The following is a 19,643-nucleotide window of genomic DNA, read 5'->3' as shown; positions in this document are numbered from 1 at the left end:
GCGGGACAGGCAGACACGATTGCAGCGGTTGCAAGGGAAAATTGGTTGGTTGGGTGTTGGGTTTTTCCTCCTTTGCCTTTTGTTCGTGAGTTGGGCTCTGCGGTCTTCTTCAAAGGAGGTTGCTGCCCGCCAAACTGTGAGGCGCCAAGATGCACGGTTTGAGGCGTTATCAGCCCACTGGTGGTGGTCAATGTGGCAGGCACCAAGAGATTTCTTTAGGCAGTCCTTGTACCTTTTCTTTGGTGCACCTCTGTCACGGTGGCCAGTGGAGAGCTCGCCATATAACAGGATCTTGGGAAGGCGATGGTCCTCCATTCTGGAGACGTGACCCATCCAGCGCAGCTGGATCTTCAGCAGCGTGGACTCGATGCTGTCGACCTCTGCCATCTCGAGTACTTCGACGTTAGGGGTGTAAGCGCTCCAATGGATGTTGAGGATGGAGCGGAGACAACGCTGGTGGAAGCGTTCTAGGAGCCGTAGGTGGTGCCGGTAGATGACCCATGATTCGGAGCCGAACAGGAGTGTGGGTATGACAACGGCTCATAAAGCATGACCTTCAGCAAAATTGTTGCTGATTTGATTGGAACCTCAACTCCCTGTACTGATCTGTGCAGTAACCTTTCACTCCCAGCTTTAGCAATAATTTTACATGGGCACGCTCCAACCAGATGGCATTAATATTAACTTCTCTGGTTTCTATCTAAACCTCCCCACCCCCCCAACCCTCTTCCCCTGTCGCCTTTCCCCAGCTCTCTGTCACCCCTTTTCCCTCTGTCTCCTTTCACAGAGCCACAATCAATTCTCACCTTTCCTCTTGTCATATCCAATTAACATCTATTAATACTTTTTGTTGGTCTGCACTCCTCCCCCTCCCATTCTTCAGTCTTTATTCTGACTCTTCTGTTTGCTAAGACCTTGAAGAAGGGCTTAGGCCTAAAACGTCCTATGACACTACGAGACTGGCTAAGTTCCTATAGCAGTTCTGTGTGTTTTTACGACAATCATCTATATACCCTTAAAAAGATTGTCTGTTTCCATTGTTCTTTGAGAAAAAGTGTTTCAAAGGCTCATAACCCAACCTGATAGGTTTATATTTAACACTGTTATGAGCCCAGGGGACCCCAAAACCCAGCAGCAATAGAAATTCACCAAGACAAATGGTTACTTAAACAAAAGTAGCTTTTAATTATCTTCTAACAGGAAAAGAGGATCAAACTTTAACCTATTACTATTAATTTAACCCCTTCTAATTCTAAGCACGTGTGTGTAAGTTCAGAAAAGTTCGTTGGTTCACAGTCCAATCTCACTTCTCACTCCTCCAAGTTACTGTGGACAGAATTTAACATTTATAAAGTTCACCAGGCTTTGGTGGATGAAAAGAAAATGGTTAGTGCTCAAAAAAGGTTCTTGTCAGTTTTCAGAGAGAGATTTGTTGCTCGTTGTACACACAAAACGGATCCCTTTCAATCAGCCACTTCAGTGTCTTGCTGAAGAAACCTGCCCCATCAGGGTTTTCCAGATAATAACCTCTTTCTTTCAGGTCATGTTAGGTCTGCTTTGTTCATGAATGAGTGAGACAAACACCAGGCTGAGTCGAAATCAGGGTTCTTTGTTCTTTATTACCGGATTGTAACACTTGCGACTAACGATGTTAGCCGGAGAATGCATTCTGCCGTTATCAGCAAAATGGTGATTCTTTATACCCTTGGATACATGCTTAGAACATCATCATATCATTACTTGTCCAATGACTAAAACTGTTGCTATCCTTTCCCTGCTAGCTTCCTGCCTCTCAATCCATCAATGTCTCTCTTAAACTGTTGCTATCCTTTCCCTGCTAGCTTCCTGCCTCTCAATCCATCAATGTCTCTCTTATCTTGTAAGTACAAGGATGCATTCTGTTACTCCTTAGTACTGGGTGACTCCTTCTCCGGTCCCATCTCATGATGTTTTACCTAACAGGAGTACAAGGACACCTCCCCTTCTTGTTACTGCTCTGTACAGGGTAACTCCCTACACATTCCCATCTCATGATGTTTTACCTTACAGTCACCACAGAGTTCCTTTTTGCTTCCCTTATTTCATGTGAAACATTATGTAACCAGTCCTCTCCTCTTGTATGGAGCACAAGGGATTTGTCTTCAAAATGAGGTTTTTCCACAAGCTTGCCAGCTTGTTATGTTCTAGTCCCAGCTACTGCTACTGAACTGTAGATATGAATTCTCTCTCTCCCCCCCCCTCTCTTTCTCTCAGAGAAAACTACATGACCCTCTTAGAACACCCAACTGCAGACAGACTGCAGCTCTGGACCTAATCTTTCGAGTTTGTTTATCTGTTGCTTTCCAAAACAATAATCCATTACTCCACAGCACGTCCAATTAACACCTACGTAATGTGCTTATAGGCAGTCTTCAAAGCTTTTGCAAAGGCACTCGGAGCCTGAACTGTCTGGCTTGAGCAGAGCTCTGGCATTTTAAATGAGATCAGTTTTGAAGTGTTTGTATGTGACATACACTTTTAAATATATCTCCTTTGAAACGTATCTATGTACAATATAAAATATAACATAATCTGTAACACCAGGAAGCTGGCACCTCTTCCCCATCACACTCAACTTCTTTCCCTTCTACCCTCCCACCTGTTTGTCTATATTCCTTATTCCCCCCCCTCCCCCATCAAATTTTTATTCGGATGTCTGTCTCATTTTCAGCACTCCTGAAGAAGGGCTCAGGCCTGAAACATTGATCGCCTTTTACTTCAGCACTTTTGCGTCCTGCATCAGACCCCTGGACCTTCCATGGGTCATAATGGAATGTTAGTATGGGTTTGTTCTCACTGATGTGGGCTTGGAGCAATCTACCTTGAAGTTGTTGGCAGGTGGCACTTCCGATGATTTAACAAGTTATTAAATTAAGCTGCAGTTTTTTTTTCATCTTCAGGTTTTTGTAAGATGAAGACTATTATAATTTGAATTCAATGAGTGAAATTTCTGCTGAAAATGTCAGATGGATCAATGTGGTTAAATAGAAGTATTGCTGGGAGAAATCATGAGTTATGGCATTAAAAATAGATTTGTGATATTTGGAGCTCAGACCTGCAGAAGCACAATGGGCTAATTGATTTCATTCAGTTCAGGAATAAAAGAATCCGAGCACTCAAGTCAAAGGGCTTGGGAAGTAGCCTGGTGCTATTTGCTATTGGCAATTTACTAACTCACAGTGCTGGGATCGGAAGCCTCCAGCCCATTTGCTTGTGGAAGGCGGATAATCCACCTGCTGTGTCTGCCAGGATGACTTTAGGCACGCTTCTTTTAAAAAAAAAGAGGCGACGGGGGAAGAAGAGGGTGGGTTATGTTTTTCATTTAACGTAACCAAGAGCAGAAATGCTGAGCAATTCTTGTCTCTAATCGGTAGGACAATATGTTGGTCACTTTACCAAGCTAGGACCCAATGTCCGCATTGTTTAAAATAATTTGAAAAATCCAAATATGATGGTTGATACATTAATTCTCTATTCAGTTCCATGTATGTCAGATTGAAACGTAACTTAGTATTTTAATTCCAATTCTGAAGCCATTGCATGCAATGTATTCCAACAAATTTGCTCTTGGAATAGGCTGTAAATGAGAACAGTGTTATTAACTTAACTGTGTAAAAATAAGCCATTTTGCAAAGAATGTTAAATGCATAAAATTTATGGAAAAAAAATTGTCCTGCTGTGACTCTGAACCATCCATAGAATTTCCTGGCAAGCCATTTTTAGGATTAACAGGCTCCAACTGGATCCAGTGTTGCATTGAGACAATATCCAATGAGATATGCATTTGATCATTGTGCCTGAAAATTGGCGGACCCATCCGTTCGCAATTTTGTTAAAATTAAACATTAACAAGTTTTCTTATTTGGACAGCTTTGGTATGGAATTGCCAACCCTCTTGGGATTATTAACTCCATCACTGGCACTCAAATTATTTATTTTAGAAAGTAATTGCTTTTATGTTTATTTGTCAGCTCTACTCCCATTCCAGAGACTTTAGCGCATAAATCTTGGCTCCTTCTCAAATCCTCTTTTGAAGGAGTGCCATAACGTTGGAAGTGCATCTATCAGCAGATGTGAGAGGCATTAGACAGACCCAGTTTCTTCACTACGTTCGGGCAGCTTGGATGGGCGGGTGACCTGGTCCTTTGGAGGGAGTCTGCAGTCAAGGCATCAGGATCTTGGATGGGCAGGCAGCTGGGCCTCAGTGAGAGGACGTGGTTGGGGTGTCCGGAGCTTCAGTGGGCAGGTAGCCAGGGCCAAAAATGGGGGGTGGGGGGGGGGCAGGGAGTTCAACTTTTATATGGCATAGACCAGTGGTTTTCAAATTGCTCTAGACCCAATTGTTACTAAAATATTTTGCTTGAGAAAAATGGTCATTGGCCCATTTCCTTTGGAGTTATGAAACCGTGCACATAACGAGTCAATTCTTCTTTGGCTTGGCTTCGCGGACGAAGATTTATGGAGGGGGTAAAAAGTCCACGTCAGCTGCAGGCTCGTTTGTGGCTGACAAGTCCGATGCGGGACAGGCAGACACGGTTGCAGCGGCTGCAGGGGAAAATTGGTTGGTTGGGGTTGGGTGTTGGGTTTTTCCTCCTTTGCCTTTTGTCAGTCAATTAGGTACTATTTAAATGGTGGTTTTCAACCTTTCCTTCCCACTCACACCACCTGAAGCAATCCTTTACTAATCACAAAGCAGTTATAGAATAGAGATTGCTTAAGGTTGAATGTGAATTCAGGGGACAATTTGAAAAGCCACTAGAAAAGGCTATTACTCGCTTTTACAGTAAACAAATTGTGTAAATACAGAAAAATAAATATTCAGTAATAAATAAAGTGTACAAGTAAGAGTCCTTAAATGAGTCTCTGATTGAGTTTGTTGGTGAAGAGTCTGATGGTGGAGGGGTAGCAACTGTTCCTGAACCTGGTGGTGTGAATCTTGTGGCATCTATACCTCTTTCCTAATGGTAGCGGCAAGAATCGAACATTGCCTGAGTGGTGCGGATCCTTGATGATTGCTGCTGCTCTCCGACGCCAGCGTTCCATGTAGATTTTCTTGATGGTGGGGAGAGAAGGCTTTTCACTCAGAGATATACCAGGCCATGATGCAGTCAGTCAACACACATTCCACTACACATTTGGAAGTTTGCCAGAGTTTCCAATGTCATACTAAACCTCTGTGGCACTCCTGAGGAAGTCGAGGCGCTGACGTGCTTTCTTCACGATGACATTTGTGTGTTGGGTCCAGAAAAGGTCCACTGAGATGTTGATCAGAGTAGAGGGAATCGGCATATCAGCTAGCACCCATGAAGAGAACCAAAAGAAGGGCTCCTCTGTGATGAGTTTTCTTTTAATGAAAGATAGTGTTCCTTTATTGCCATGTACCTAATACTGTACATAAAATTTGTTTTTTTGATGGATTGTCATATGCATAAGTATAATGAACAGATGCACCCAAATTCTTGTTTGTCCAAGCATGAACAGAAGATACTCTGACCCCAGTAGTATAAATTATTGTTATTACAATATGGCAAGGCATAAAAAGAGATTGTAAATATAAAAGGGGAGAGAGATACATTTTCACAAAGTCGTCTTTCAAGAGTGCAGACAGATCCTTTAGTAGTCCAGGAGTCGGAATGGTTAGGGTTCAGGTAGTATGAGCAACTTCAGGAGCTTGGTAGCTGTTGAGAAGGCGGGGCAGGGAGGGGGTGGGGGGGGAGAAATGTCTTGAACCTCAAAGTGATGGACTTCAGGCTTCTGCCCGAAGATAGCATCGAGAACAGGCTGGGACCAGAGTGATGAAAGTTCTTTACGATGTTGACTGCCTCCTTGAGGCAGGGTCTCACGTCGCTTTCTTCAAGGCAGAGAGATCGGACCCCATGATGGTCTTGGCTAGGTTTGCCACTTTCTGCAGCCTTGCATGTTCCAGGCTGTGACACAACCAGTCAGTGTACTGTCGATGCTGCACCTGTGGAAGTTTGACGGAGTATTCGATGATACTCGTGCATGCCCTCTGAACAGTTTGCGGACAGGACTGTGGGATCATTCATCTTCAGGGCAAAACCAGCTCATCTAGCATTGCAATATCCTCTGCATTGCACTTAGGATTTTCTGAAGTTTTCTCTTCTTGTGATTCTGTTATTGACTCTAGTGGAGTTTTTTACACTCAACGCCACAAAATACAAACAATAGGGCATCTGCAGATTGTTGTATCCACACTTAATATTCAATTCCATTCTTCTTTAAAGTTCAGGTTCAAGTTTATCTTCACCAGACTGTTCACATTCAAGATTCCTTATTGTCATATACAGAACATGCAATAATAATACCTTAAGCAGCAGGATTGTAGGATAAAAAGAAAAGCAAAAGAGACCTCCTTCAGAGACTGAGTGGCCGTAGATTCGCCTCCAGCACCCCTGCAGCTTCTGCAGCAGTGCAGACGCCTGTTTGATTCATCGGCAACCCGAGCTTCAGTTGCGAACCTCTCACGTGATCAGGGAGCCTTCAGCGCTCGATGCCCTCCGCACTCGCTCGAATCCCAGTCTCCAGCAGCCCATGTGGGTCCCCTGAGTGTAAGTCGCCCGCAACCTGTGTGGGTCCCTCAGCCGCTGGTCTGCTGCCATGGCCACTGTCCTGTTGGGTCATCTCTGCTTCTCCTCAGTGAGGGGGTGTTCTCTTTGTTTCTGGAGCCATACGAAACCTGGTGAAACAGACTTTCTCTGGACCACGGTCCACACACAATACACAGCACATAATAATCACATATGTTCTTAAAGATGTATATAAAATATGTAAATATTTAATAAATTTTAAAGTAGAGACAAATAGTAGGAATAGAGTTGGTGATTTGATTCTCTTGTGCCTCAATAATGTTTATGGATGGAAGGCACTGGGATGTATGAGATGAGAACTTCACTAGTGAGGGTATGGAGGGCATTTATTGTGCCCCCCCCCCCCCGAATGGAGCGGCCACCTCGGCTTCTGAAAAAGATTAAGGGACAACTACGGAACTGCGTCTCTCACTGCCTACACGCCAGAACTGGTAAGGGTATCAGGCGTCCTCCTGACTTTAGCTAATCCTGAAGAAGGACTCAGGCCTGAAACGGTGACTGCCCTTTGCTTTCTGAGGAGGCTGGATGACCTGCCGAGTATCTCAAGTGTGTTCGTGTATTGCACTAGACTCCAGCATCCGCTGATTTTCTTGTTTACCAAGAATACCCCGAAGGGCATTATTGAACCTCATAAAAAGAACTAGAGCAGTCGAGTGTTATTATAGGAATAATTGATATTTAGAGAATTAACATAGAACATGTGGGCCCATAAGCCTGGAAGTGAGTGTGCAATAATATCTAGTTTGGAGGAATAAATATCTCCAATGAACTGACCAGGGATAAACACGTGGCAAGAAAACACCCCTTTCTCTGAAGACTAAGTTGGGCACATCCCCCTCGACAACTTCTACAGAGGCAACATTGAAAGAAGAATTGCTGGACGCTCCACCGAGGGGGCACAAGACCTGCTCTGCTCAAGATCAAAAGAAGCTACAGGAGGTAGTAAATGCAGCTCACAGATACATCTCCCTTCAGTAACATCCATTTTTCAATGTGATAGTATAGACACTATCACCAATGTATATATTTATACTTACCTGGCAGGGGAGAATCGGTGGTCATGATGGCCGATCTCCCAGGACGAGGCTATCCCATTGCACTTCGGGTGTGCTGACGCCTGCGATGTCCCCAAATGCGGGATACTCGACTGCAAAATTTGTGGTAGTGGGGGACTGCGTTCGCGCTCAATTTTTAAATAAAAGAAAAAAAAATTTAAAAAAAAATATATATATTTACATATAATAGTAGTGATTGGCTGAGAGCTGTAGCCACGCCTACTGGCAGGTCATAAAGGGCTGCTCCTTACCAGACCCAGGTCAGTCTGGACTGGTCGACCTCGATGTTCTACGCTCCAGGCTTTTGCTAATAAAATCCTCGGTTTGAGTCAACAAGTCTTTGGGTCATTCGACACGCTACCCTCTACATCTTCCCCCTGCCCAGGAAAGCCAGCTGAAAGAACCATCGCAAGCTGGACACACTTTCTTTTGGAAATGTATTAAAATATTCATGGCAAGAAGTATCAGTTCAGCTCTAGTAGAGTTAGAGTGGAGAATTCATGAGTCAATGCAGGGGTGAGGTTCGTTTTTTTGGATTTATTGGGTGGATTTGGAGGCCATTAAATGTCTTTCCCCAGATTATATAATTTGCATCATCAAATAGATCTTATTTCATCCAGTTGAGTAGATGTAAAAATTCTCTGTAAAAGAGTCCTGGTAGCCAGAAACCCAATTGGAAAATGGGATCCCTTGACGACTCCCAAGGTGCCGGGAGGAGTAGGAGTAGCTTTAGTGAGGGGGGTGGTGGTAATGTGAGGATATTCTTGAACACGTTCCCTCTGGTCTACAATGCACATTGTACAATGTGGTGAAAGAGGCCACTCTCAGGTGTCCACCGCCTCCCATCTCTCCCAAAGTTCATGAGTGAAAGTTTCTAACATTCAAATTGCCCTAAAAAGGCTAAAGAGTATTGGAAACTTGAGAAAACCGTCCAGCTTTGGAATAGCTTCCATTGTTCCAATAATCCACAAACGGCAAAGTGTTAAAATGAACGACCTTTGGATAATCTTTGCTTATAGCCGGAGCAGATGCCAAGAAGGCGATAACAGATGCTTTCCAGAGATTATTGTGATATCTTGACGAATGATGAAGGTATCAAAGAAAGGCAATCATTCACTTAATGAATTGTGTTATTAGCTATTGCCCGTTGTCAGTAATGCCTGTTTTATTTCTAAATCATCCGGAAGATTTGCAACCATTGGCAGCTGCAGCACCAGCTGTGGAAACATTAATGTAACATTTCCAATTTTGATGATCTATCCCTAAGTCTGTTATGTATGTGACTGATGACCGATTTTTACCATCACCCTTTATAAACTGGAAATGGCAGCCATATTAATTTAATTATATCATATCGCTTTATTGTGCAGTACTGTTGGAGCGAGAGTTGGTTATATATCGTTTGGCCCATCCACACTGACCATCTTGCTTACCTGAGCCTGCATTTTGCCCATATCCCTCTCAACTTTTTCTTATCCTTGTACCTGCCTCTTCCACTTCCTCTGGCAGAGTATTCCACTTATTCACCACCCCCTGTGGAAGAAGGTGCCACCAATCCCTTTTACGTTTCCTCTTGGCAAAAAACCCCATCCATTTGTCTCATGATCTTGTGTATCGCAAAAAATTCACCATCAGCCTCCTTTTCGGTGGGGAAGAAAGCCCCACTCTCTCCTTCTAACTCAACCTCTCCAGCCCAGTAACTTCTTCATGAATCTTTGTTGCATCCTTTCCAGCTTAATGTTATTCTTTCTATAGTTTGGTGACCAACAATACACATAATACTTTAACTGTGGCCTCACCAATGACTTGTACAGTTGTAACATGACATCCCAGCTCAAATACCTACATTGATGGAAGCAAGAGTGCCAAATGCCCTCTTCACCATCCTGTCAATCTGCATGCCACTTTCAGGGAAATATGCATTTGCATCTGAGAAAACAGTCTACTACTTTCTGTTCTGTAATACTCCCCACGGCCCTGCCATTTACTGTGTAGATTCTCCCCTATTGAACTTTCAACTTGTCTGAGTTAATTCCATCTACCATTCCTCAGCCCACTTACTTAGTTGATCTAGATCTTCTTGTAATCTTAGGGGGCACAGTTAGCGTGGAGGTTAGCACAACACTGTTACAGTGCCAGTGACTGGGGTTCAAATCGAGTTCAAATAGAGTTAAAATATTGTATATCTATTCGAAGTAAGTTAGCTGTGGGTTGGTACAGGGTCACACACAGGTCACAACACATTTATAGAGAACCATTGTTTTCTGAGAAATGTTCATTCTTGGAGTTGATGTGTCTTTGGCAGAGAGAGCTAATGGATTTCAAGTGGGTCTTAATTATTCAAGAACTGCTGAAGGAAACCATCTGCTTTTCATCAAAGCCATTCAAGCCTCTTGAACAGAGATGAAGTCAGAGGATATGGAATGGTTTTGAAAAAGGAACAAAATTTTGGTAGAAGTAAAACTGATGGTCAGGTGGTCTCCAAGAATTGGGAATTACCTCGATGATGATCTAACGGGCACATAATTTGGAGAAATATTACTGAATTCAGACATTTTTAGTTCAGTTTTGGAAGCGTTTAGTTTGGAGAGTAGTTAAGTCAAAACTCCTGTGACACGGGTTGAAACCTTGTGAAAGACAGGGTTGAGTTACAGTAACCAGAATTGGAGACCATCTGCCTTCTTAGCATTTTCCACCCCCCAGCTCCTTCCCTGTATTGTGTTAACTGAGAAAAGGGGAAAATAGAATCAGTGGCTTTTGAAATACAGAAGACCATTTTGCTGTCTCTTTGGAAAAGAGGACAGATTTGTACTGGGTCTATTATTGTGTGGCCACTTTGTTTAACCCTTGTCTGGTTTGTGACTTCATCATGGAAGAATATAATCACATTTGTTTAACCCTTGTCTGGGTTTATGAATTCATCATGAAAGAAAATAGATACTTCATTTAACCCTTAACTGGGTTTGTGAACTCATCATGAAAGAAAATAACCAATGTGAGTCAAGAGGCCTGAAGATATAAAGTTTAAAAGCGCTTTATAATTATTTCTGAACTGAGAATTTAAGACCTTCAAGCAAGACTAAAATTATGCTGAACTCGAGATTACTTTTCAGAGTGGGACATTGAATTGTCTCACACACACACACACACACACACACACACACACACACACACACACACACACACACACACACACACACATATGGTGTGGATAGCGGGGTTAAGTTAAGAGTTAAGTAACTTTAGCGATAAGTAAGAAATGTTATGCTATTAACAGTTTAATATAAAAAATCTTATTTTGAATTTTTCATTGCTGTTCCTATGTTTAGTGCTAACCAAACAAAGTCCATTTAGTCCAAAAAATAATTGAAAGGGTTGTTAGTTCATAACAATGTTTAGGAAACGTTTATAGGATATGGGTCAAATGTAGGCAAATAGGACAAGCTCTGGTATATAATTTCATAGATGAGTTGTGCCTGATGAGTTTGTTTTCATGCTGAACAGTGCTAAGTTAATTTTTTTGCTCTAGGATAACTGAATATTTTCTATTTTTGTCATATTTATTATCCCTTAAATAAACTTGCAGTTGTTTTTTTAGTTGTTTGTGTAGTTGCTTTTCTTTTTAAATCCAGTGGCAGATTAATCGTTAGGCTGAGTGGGCTGAACCCGAGGGGCCCAGAAGGCAAGGGGGCCCGAGACCCTAGGCTTCAGCCTATTAATTAAAGGATAGCCTGGTCTCGGTTTATTGTTTCACACTTACTGCGCAGGTGAAACCGGTAACTGTGGGCGGGCCAGAGTCGGCGTTGCGCTATTGCAGCATGAAGATTTGCCACTGTGGCGTGTGTGATCCTCCACCTTCCCACCAAACGATTAGATTTTTAATGTCCAATTCGGCCGGCGAGACGTTAAAAATCTAATCGTTTAGTGGGAAGGTGGAGGATGAGTGGGGGGTGGTGGGTTTTGAATTAAAGCAGCTTGAGTCGCCCAGAGCGTGCAGAGCTCCTGACACCCAAGTTCTGACTCCAAATCCTCCCCGTCCCCTCAGCCTCCCACACACGCACACCAGAGTCTGGTGAGCAGTCGCAGGCCTATCCCTATCATTTTAATTCAAACCTTAAAATAACTTTAATCAAAAAGGGGTTGTTTTTACATTGGAGATGTAGGTGAAATAATGAACAGATTACATTTTTATTATAAAATGATTTAAAATGTAAAAGATGTGTGATTTTATTAAATAATAGCAGCTATCGCTTCAATAGTTGAAATTATTGGCGGCCAATACCATTCAAATGGGATGTGATCAATTAAATGCAGAACCTGCCTATGTGACTATATGCTGTGCTCTCTCTCCCTTTCCCTCTCCATCCCAATGCTCTGTCGACCCGCTTGGGGCAGTGGCACAGGTGAATACAGGGAAGGAGCTGGGAGGTGGAAAATGCTAATAAGGCAGATGGTCTTCAAGCTCACTGGAGGGGGAGGAAGAGAGATATATAAAGAGAGAAGTTTAAAGGGGTGGGGGGGTGTTGAAGCAATACCAGTTTGCGCTGCGAGCCTTATCTGCACAAGCACCATTTACAGCACCACCAAGCGAAAGACCCAATTTCATGACCAATCTGAAGGAGAAACATGCACACATAAACACACACTCACAGCACAGAGCTTTCTCTTCTACTTTGCGGTTGGCAGAAGCAAAGGTTGCTCGTCTGCGGCTGCCAATTTAAGAGTGTGCGTGCACTCTGGTTGCAAAATGTGTGCGTGTATACGTGCGTACAGCCGTAGTCGTGGCGCCTTTATGCACTCTCACTCCCCCAAACATTAAAACCTAGCTATGTTCCTGCAAGGATAGGGAGGCCTTACTAAAGATAGCCTAGGGCCTGGGTGGTAGTTAATCTGCCACTGTTTAAACCATGCACCTACTCGGTTGGAGTCATTAAGAGTTTCAGTGCACAATGTATAAGATAATAAACTCTATCATTTTTGCACTGAATATCATTCTTGCTCTTCGAAATATTTGACTCATTCTATTTAGAAGAATGTGGAGTGATCTTAGTGAAACACTTAAGAACCTATGGAGCATGACATGGTAGATGTTGAAATGTGAGGATGTAGTTACAAGAGGAGGGGTTAGTCGGTTAAAACCTTGGTGCACAGCAATCTCTTCTCAGTGAAGTTGGTAAATCTAGCATTCGCTAGCCCAGTCGTTCATCAAAGCAGGATGGTTGGCCCAATTTAAAAAGCAGGTAGATCAATATTTGAAAGACAAAGCTGTAAGAAATTGGTACAGAGGAGAACGCGAGGCCTGAGGGGATCATCCAAGATGATATTGAAAGGAGGGGCAGGTTTGAAGGACCAGAGAGCTTACACTCCTCCCATTTTCGTGTGTTCTTGTTATTAATGTGACATTATGTGCTTAATCCTACATGTATTTGCAACAAAATTGAAATCGACTTACAAAGTAATTATCACCTATGACTGTGTAATAGAGAAATAAGTTGAGCTTTTGTAACTCCTTTTGTTTCTGCTTCTAATGACCACATGCTTAGTTACTTTTTTTATGTTTTGTTAATACAAAATGTCTCTGGTTTCTTGATTTTCTTTTTAATTCAGAAAGCCTTGTTATTATTCTCTCTGGTGAAAAGTCTCTGAGAAACTAAATCTTAAATTTGTCTGGACTCCAGGTGTGCAGTGGAAAGTTGGTAACTCTAAAGAGCTTAGACCTGGAAGAAACTGGATAATTAAACAGTTACTGAATCCCTGGATGGCCACAGTGCAGCACTGGGACTTAATGCAATGTTATACCACACCACTTGAGTAACAGTGTTTAAAATACAGTAAAACTCCCAGTGTCTGGTACCTATGGGGATTGGTAGATGCCTGAAAAGTGAATTTTCTGGTTGTTTGATTAGTAAACTGACAGGGGCACCAATTTCAAACTTGTATTTTTTTAAACTCATTTATTTAATGCAATTTATTTTTTGCCAGTTGCTTGAGGCTGCCGGTTGCTTGAATTCTGGATAACAGGGTTTTTACTGTACATGAACAAAACATGACGTCAGAGTCTATAAACTGTTTACAAGGATGTAAGAACATTGGAATTAGGAGCAAGAACAGATCATTTAGTGTCAACTGTCCATTTCCTTCCACAGGTGCTGTCTGATCCACTGCGTTCCTCCAACACCTGTTGTTTTGCCTGTTTTGTCTCTCATCGAGATCATGATTGATCTTCTATCTCAGCTCCATTTGTCTTCATGCTCCTTTGGTTCCTTCAGTATCAATCTTTTGTTTTGAAAGAACCATGAGTAAGAATTTCAAAGGTTCACCAGCCTTCAACAGAAGAGGTTTCCCTTCATCGCTGTCCAAAATGGTCCACCACTTATTCTCAAATAATACTTGCTGTCAGGTGTAGCACTTGCCCTGATCCCACTGGTGAGAATGAAATGTCCTCCTCTTTTTCTAAACTCCGGAGTATACAGGCCCAATCTGCCCTGATCCCACTGGTGAGAATGAAATTTCCTCCTCTTCTTCTAAACTCCGGAGTATACAGGCCCAATCTGCTCTGATCCCATTGGTCAGAATGAAATTTCCTCCTCTTCTTCTAAACTCCGCAGTATACAGGCCCAATCTGCTCAATTGCAACTCCCGCAGAAAGTTGCCACTCCTGTGACCAATTTAATGAAGATATTTTTATTAGGATATTCTTGTCCTGAGTGTGACAAGCTTTACGGGAACACCTCTTGCTATTTATTACATTCCACTTGCCCACAGATTTCCTGAAAAGCTGGCACTGAAACTTTGTAATCTGAAATCTGAAGTCGTGTTCAGTGCAGCACTAAAGAGCTTTACTCCATCTGAGCAGGGAAAGCAATTGCATATCTCCTCAAATAATTGGATTGAGGAATTTTGAGGAACTCTGAGCCTGAACTCAGGAACAAAAGAATGGCTAATTCAGTGCCAAAAGAAGAAGAAAAGTGGAAAGATACAGTGCAACTCCGATTATCTGAAATCGGATTCTCCGAAATCCTCATCTATCCAAAATTTTTTCAGAGCTGAACTGACCGGGGACCTCCAGCTCCCGGTGGCAGCAGCGGAAACCTTGGGCTCCCAGGACAAGTGGGGCCTCGGTGGGGAGGTGTCGGTGATCGGCAGTGGCCAGCATCTTTTTTCTGGTGAGAATTAAACATTGTTTTAATGCTTGAAAAGCCTTCCCTTGTTGTTGCAAGTGATTGGCTGTTGCTACTGGGTTGTTTTTTTAAAAGATAAATGACCAATTCTCTGAAAAATAAAAAGGTTTATCCAAAATAGGCCTGGACCTGACCATTTTGGATATGAATAAGTGAAGGGAAGGATTCTACACATTTTCACATCCAGAGAATTTATTTTTCACCACCACGGAGTCTGTTTAGCATCAATAAGACAAAGTACTCAAAGCTTTATTGGAACAGACCAGTCTAAAAACAAGTAATGAGTTTAAATATCCCTTAAAGGTTCTTTTTCCCCATCCTGTTTCCTTTCCTCCAGCTCTGTATTCACAGAACCACCCCCCATCAATTCTCAGCTTTTCTCTCCTGCCCTCCTACCTATGTCCCTCTACGGAGTCTTGGCTATTGCCCTGTGCTTCTGCCCTGGCCCCTCATCCCCCTATTTTCTTACTCAGGCTTTTACTCGTACATTAACAATGGGGTCAGGCCTGAAACATTGATTGTCTAGCTCTGCCTTTTATGAATGCTGCAGGCCCTGCTGAGTTTCTCCAGCTATTCTGTGTATTGGCTACAATCACAGTATTAGCCGACTCTCTTGCTTCAATCTATTTCAAACTGGCACGTATTTATCCCTCGCTGGGGTACCCTTAAGTCTGAGTTTCCGGAGAAGAACAATTTAGCTGGCATTTTCTCAAATTCCACTTGTAATTGTGTGTTATTGCGGGATGACAACCTTGAACAATAATTAGCACCGGAGCTGAGTGACATGAACTGGTCCAGCATGCCAGTAAGAAAGTGGCCAATGCAATCAGTGCAGATGGGTCAGATCAGCAATGCTGTCAGATTTCAGTGGGTGGTATAAAAGGAGGGGATGGGTCTGCAGTTAGGAGGGAGATTGAAAACTTGGCTGAATTGTGGACTAATAGCCTTTCACTCAATGAGCTGATAATTAAGGAATGGAAAACCAGAGGTGGACAAACCAGTGATCATTGGGGTTAGAGGTGGAAGAGTGAGCAAATTTAAATTCCTGGGAGTCACTCCAGATTTCAGTCTGGAGAGCTGGAAGTGGGACAATCAATCCTACCCCAAAACCAAAGTCAGAATGTTTATGTAGTATTCTCTCTACATTATTTCCACATTCTTCTAGTTAACACAGTGGAAATAACAGAGATGTTGTATGGATGAAGTATGCCATTCCAAGTTGATGTTGCAAATTGTAACTTCTGTGCCAATGTGTTTAAATAATGGAATTATTTATACCAATTATGAATATATTGCCTTTCCTCACAGAAATGACTATGAGTGGAAAATTATAAAATTGAATACTCCAACACCAAAAATGTGTCTTGACAATTTTCAAAGTTTGCTTCACGGCTTTGCAAATGATAAGCAGAAAAAGTGATGATTAATTTAGCTCTATTTCATCCATGGTAAAGGACAGTGAGGCGTCTTAGTCCTGCAATGTTCTCATTGAATGTTGGGCATTTTTCGATGCAGTAATTTGTAAGCTTTGATGACACTTCATCAACCACTTCACCCCTCCCCAAAACTCCCAACCAACCACATGTAAAAATCGAACCCAGGTCCCACAGTGCCCCAGAAATTTCGGGAAGAAATGCACAGATTATTCCAAATATTCCATTTACTTTGGTGTTGGTTTCTGCAGCAGATGTCTGAATGGGTTGGGATTTTTCATAAGTTAATTTTAATCTCATACAAATTCAGGTCTCATGAGCTAACATGTAAAAGCAAATAACATAATCAAATGCTGGAGTTTAAATATGCTGAAGGTCTCAGCCTTTCCAGAAAGACAAAGTGTGGAGCCCTAAACTGCCAAGATCCACAAGCTGGTTGTGGGAACTCACGCCAATTGGTGCTCTGTAATTTAAACCAGCTGTCAGCAACGCACAGGCCCCATTTGCATTTTGAAGCGTGCTTAAAGAGCAAAGTATTCATTTTTAGCATTCTTTGCTCAATTTGGCTTAATGCTGAATTAGAAAGGGACTCAAAAGGAGCCAGGTGCTGCTCCCTTCACGATCGGTATCTCTGAGATCTGGGGGTTAAAAAAAAAGACTGAGAGGGGTGGGGGGTCCATTTGCTTTTCTCATGTTCAAATCTAGCCGCTACGCAAAGCTGACAGGGGCTCATTAGCAGAAAAAAGGGGAAATACAAGCTGTTCATCCAAGCAACGCCAGTTCTTTCAATTTTGATTCTACTTTTCAGGAATATTCAACAGTGGAAGCTGAAGATCAGGTAGGTGTAATCTGTAAGATTGTATCCTGCTAACTGCAGGAATGTCAGCTAATCATCTTAACAGATTTTAAGCTTCCCCCCCCCCCCCCCCACTAAAACAAAGTATTATATTAAACATTGATGGAAAATTCATGTAAAACTAAGGTTTAATGAAGGACTGATTTGTTGATAGATGTCAAACATAACGTGATCACTTTGAGTGGTGTTTTAATGTTCAAAATTATATATTGTACAATAGCTGTTCAAAATATTGTATTGCATGTTTGTAGATTAGCAAAAAAATCTGCACCTTTGCTAGTCTTGAAGAAAGTCATCTTTCATCTCTGCATTCCTGGTGAAGGTACTCTCATGTTGTGCAGAGAGTCCCAAAATGTTGTCTCAATAACGATGACTGATTAACATCCCATCTTCTCGTCAGTAAAGTGTGTGAGCGGGAGGGGACTTCCAGGTGCTGGTACTCCTAGGAACCTCCAATCAGTGACCTTCAAAGTTGACAGGATCAGAAGGGGCAAATCAGGGAAATCTTTCACTTTAGGAAAGGGAATTGTATTTCCAGTCAAAGCCTTAGAATTATGCTGCTTTTGTTACAAAATAATTCCTCCGGAATCGAACGTACACGCTTCGAATTAGCCGCGCTGCAACTTTAAAATTGGTAAACTATGTGTTAAACATTTTTCCATTGAATTGGACATTTTGGAACAACAAATTGCTCTACCTGGGTCATTAGTTGACTTGATTGTAATTTTCTATTTCATTAAAGATTCATAGTGAATAGAAGACATGTTGAGTTCCCAGTAGATCTCAACACTTCCATCTACACTTGGGAAGTCAGGATGAATTAGATCAAGAGTTTTGACCACAGCCCTTCCGTTATATTTTGTAACATCCAGCAATCATGGAGTTATTTTTGGTATAGGAATGAAGTGCATTGACACGTTACTGAGGATAGCTCCTGTGGCTGCTTTGAGAGGTATAACCTAAAACATTGATAGAGCAGAACCAGTTGTTGTTAGCCGATATGGTTTGACTTTCCCTACTTGAATCTGTGTTAGTTTGGAAGTATTCTCCTTTAAATGGTTGTGATTATTCTAACAGCCCTCCCCGCCCACCTTGACTCAAACCACCTCTTATCCCATTTCTGCCTGTTTTTAAATATCATAAAAGTACGAGCAATTTTCAAGTTTTCTGGCACCAGCCCTTGGTATAAATGAGCTGTGAGAGATTCTGTTTGTGTGAATATTCAGAAACTTTATTTTTAAAATGACTATTTTGTTGTGAAACTCCACGAGTTTGGAACTCCTCATAGTGATGTGAATTACAAGAATGAATGATTTACAAGGGTGTTGCCTGGATTGGAGAGCGTGGATTAAGAATAGGTTGAGTGAACTTGGTCTTTTCTCCTTGGAGTGATGGAGGATGAGGGGAGACCTGATAGAGGCATAGACAAGACAATGGGCATGTGGGTGGCTTGAAGCTTTTTCCCTACGGGGCAGAGTTTTAAGGTGCTTGGGAGTAAGTACAGGAGGGATGTTAGAAATAAGTTCTTTACACAGAGAGTGGTGAGGGCATGGAATATGCTGTCAGCAATGGTGTGGGAGGCAGGTACAATATAATTTTTTAAGGGACTGATAGACAGATACATGGAACAGGAAAAAATGGAGGATTATACAGTAGGGAAATTCTAGGCAGTTGTTAGAGTAGATTATTATGTTGGCACAACTCTGTGGGCAGAGGAGCCTGTACTTTGCTGTACATTTCTTCATTCCACATCCTCAACCCAACCAGCCACTTTCAACATGTCCAGAGACACCCAAATCTTTCTGTTCTTGTGCCCCATTTAGATTAAGACCCTCTGTCCAGTGGTTCTCAACCTTTATCTTTCCACTCACATATCACTTTAAGTAATCCCTATGCCGTAGATGCTCTGTGATCAGTAAGAGATTAATTAAATTGGTATGTGGGTGAAAAGAAAAAATTTGAAAACCACTGTTTTAATCAAAACTGAATTGACTCGTTATGTGCATGGTTTCAGAACTCCAAAGGAAATGGGCCAATGACCATTTTTCTCAAGCAAAATATTTCAGTAAAAATTGGGTCCAGAGCAGTGATTCTCAATTTTCCCTTCCCACTCACATACCACCTTAAGCAATCCCTTACTAATCACAGAGCACCGATGGCATAGAGATTGCTTAAAGTGACATGTGAGTGGAAGGAAACAGGTTGAGAACCACTGCTCTAGTCTGTATTGCCTCCTCTCACTCTTCCTACCAAGATGTAACACATCTCAGCATTACATCATCTGTCACCTATCCACCCATTCTACCAGCTACATTCTCGTTGAGATCTATTCCTGTCCTCCTCATGGGTGACCATTTCTAAATTTTGTTCAAAGTTCAGATTTATTGTCAGAGTACATACCATCACATACCACACTGAGATTTTTTTTCCTGCAGGCCGGGCAGAAATTTTTCTTATCAGTAGGGCAAATA

At 42.1% G+C, this 19,643-nt stretch overlaps 1 protein-coding gene and 1 non-coding gene across 3 annotated transcripts in view; both read left to right on the top strand.

Annotated features, from left to right (window-relative positions):
* The first annotated feature begins 7,676 nt into the window (after positions 1-7,676).
* Positions 7,677-7,840, top strand: LOC138755921 (U1 spliceosomal RNA). The gene has a single exon (XR_011352633.1). It is a non-coding gene; the product is annotated as a U1 spliceosomal RNA (small nuclear RNA).
* Positions 7,841-16,821: 8,981 nt separating this feature from the next.
* fbln5 (fibulin 5) overlaps positions 16,822-19,643 on the top strand; it is a 98,767-nt gene continuing 95,945 nt past the window's right edge. For both annotated transcript variants that reach the window (XM_069916113.1, XM_069916112.1), the window contains exon 1: positions 16,822-17,154. The gene's annotated coding sequence lies outside the window, so the exon portion shown is untranslated. The remainder of the gene's footprint in view (positions 17,155-19,643) is intronic.

The sequence above is a fragment of the Narcine bancroftii genome, chromosome 2, assembly GCF_036971445.1.
Source record: "Narcine bancroftii isolate sNarBan1 chromosome 2, sNarBan1.hap1, whole genome shotgun sequence".
NCBI lineage: Eukaryota > Metazoa > Chordata > Chondrichthyes > Torpediniformes > Narcinidae > Narcine > Narcine bancroftii.
The sequence above is the reverse complement of the archived record's forward strand: the minus strand, read 5'-3'. Positions and strand labels throughout refer to the sequence as shown.